Here is a 2,763-nt window from a genome sequence, read left to right as displayed (position 1 = left end):
AAAAAAAAAAAAAAGAAAAGAAAAGAAAATTCTGCTTAAATACTTCTCTTCATCCAGTTGTCTCAACATTCTTTGTTTTGAAATATTATATTTTAATTTGATTTTGCATAGTCACATATATACAATTATTCTATATGCAATAGCAAAATGTTCACAAATTTCAATTTTATCATCTCTTTTTTTTTCAGGGAAAAAACCATTCTAAACATTATGTTTATTGAGAAATGTCTAAATGTTAAGTACATATTACGTATAGACAGATGAATCTAAATTTCCTAAATATTCAGAAAGGACTCTGATTGCTACTTTAGACAACGAGAGAGTAATTTTTTAAAAGGGAAAAATTACAATGATAGACATGATAAAATTACCTTCCCACTTTTAATAAAAGAGAGTCTAGTGTTGCATTTCTCCTCTCTCCCTCCCGCCATTTAGGTTATGACATTTTCTAGAAAACTCTGAAAACTATTTATTTACTATACTATGCCTATAAATAGCAAGAAATCGGTATCTTTGCAGGGCTTCCTTTTCACAGGGCGACCTCTACAAGAGTAACAGAGGAAAATTATCTTATTTATCACCATATTATGTGTTTTTTTAAATGAAAAATGTAATTCCTGATACAAAGATTTTTTTCCTTGTCACTAAAACTTTAGTAATGTGTAACGTATCTTGAGGATAAATAGTCCCTCTTTTCCATTATAGAAAGAAATCAAATGCTCCAAGTTTAAGAAAATAATATGCAGATAGAAAGCATTAGTCAAGAAGGGATGAGACAAATGCCTAACGTGTTTTCTTGGTTGAAAATCACAATACAGTGGGAAATACAATGAACCATATGTAGCTTGTAGATTCCAGCATCTTGCAAAATCAGCTACTCTTTCCACGCACAAATGTGCTACAGCTGATTTTACAAAATAGGCAGCAATGTTTGTCCAAGTACCTGATTCAGCAGCTGGCCCACATTTTTTATTATGAAAAATGAAGATTAATTGATGAGAATGTCGACCTTCCTTCTAAAGAACCACACTTTGTAAATTTAGCATCTTGGTTTGGGTTCGCAACTGACTGCTGTTGAATTGAAATGTTGGTATTTGTAAGTTAGCCTGGATAAGAAAGTAACAACACATTCATGGATTTAACAAAAAGCCCACATGAATCATGTCGTTAATTCTTTGCTATGTTTTCAATTAGGAATTGCGAAATAATTTTGGCCGCCTACAGATGTTTGCTTTGAAAGTTAGTTGATCTTATATGTCTTTCTACACTGATGAAAACCAGATAATTTCTGTGTAAAATGATGTGGGAAACAGATACAATTATTCTATGAGAAACTATTGATGTATTTTAAATCCAATGGACGTATGCTGGGAACTGTAAAGATGACAGAGATTAATTAGGTGTAATTAATCTCGTTTTCAAGGAAATACTGGTTTCCAAGAGAAAAGGACGTATATTCAACCCTTCCTGTTTATGTCAACAACTCGCTTTGTCACTTCAGACAACTCAATTCCATTTTGTGATCTTTAATTTCTCTATATAGGAAATGGTCTAATGTCCTTGTTTTCTGCAAGCTCTATGATTTTTTGAATTGTTTTAATCTCAGAAATTAATATATACTTAAGAAATATTTTTAATATTTTTTTTAAAAAGGACAGTTCCACTGAGTTTTTCTGGGTCCGTGTGATTTTTTTTTAAACTTTGCATTGTAACAGTTTCCAAATATACTGAAAAGTACAGGGGATAGGATAATAAATACTGTGTAATAGCAGTCCCCAGCCTTTTGGTACCAGAGATCAGTGCCATGGAAGATAGTTTTTCTAGGAACCAGGGAAAGAAACCTTTTCTAGGAAACTTTGCTGGAGAGGAAGGTTTCGGGGTGATTCGAGCATTGCATTTACCGTGCACTTTGTGATTCAAGCATTGCATTTACCGTGCACTTTGTGATTCGAGCATTGCATTTACCATGCACTTTGTGATTCAAGCATTGCATTTACTGTGCACTTTATTTCTCTTATTATCACATTTACCATATCATGAAATAATCATACAACTCATCATAATGCAGAATCAGTGGGAGCCCTGAGCTTGTTTTCCTGCAACTCCACGGTCCCATCTCGGGGTGATGGGAGACGGTGACAGATGGAGCTTTGCTCGCCCACCGCTCACCTCCTGCTGTGCTACCCGGCTCTGAAGAGGCCCCAGACCGGTGCCAGTCTACAGCCGGGTGTTGGGGACCACAGCCATATACCGTATAAACTAGATTTAAGACCCGTGTTCTTTTTCTGTACCATTTTCATGTAAATGGCAGACGTCATGACACCTCCCTTCTCAATACTTCATTATGAAGTATTAGAAAGTATTAGAAATCCATTATCACACCTCGCAAAACTAATTAAAATTCCTTAATAATAGCTGATACCGAGTCTGTGTTTTTGACTGCTTAATTGTCCCCAAATAGCTTTTAGGGAAAAAGCCAACCATGGTCCATGAGGTACATTTTGCTGTCACATCTCCTTCAGTCTAGAGCAGTTCTTCTGTTCTCTGGTCCTATTGTCCAATATTGATATAGAAGTAGGAAGCCAGTCTTGTTGTGTGGAGTCACCATCCAGCTAATGTCCACATCCTCATTATGCACTTGCAGCAGGCATTGTCAGGGCCTTATCTGTCCCCATTATGCAGTTGCAGCAGGCATTGTCAGGGCCTTATCCATCCCCATTATGCAGTTGCAGCAGGCATTGTCAGGGCCTTATCCATCCCCAT

Source organism: Otolemur garnettii, unplaced genomic scaffold (genome assembly GCF_000181295.1).
Source record: "Otolemur garnettii isolate 467f Iridium unplaced genomic scaffold, OtoGar3 scaffold00061, whole genome shotgun sequence".
In the NCBI taxonomy this organism is placed as follows: Eukaryota; Metazoa; Chordata; class Mammalia; order Primates; family Galagidae; genus Otolemur; species Otolemur garnettii.
The sequence above is the reverse complement of the archived record's forward strand: the minus strand, read 5'-3'. Positions refer to the sequence as shown.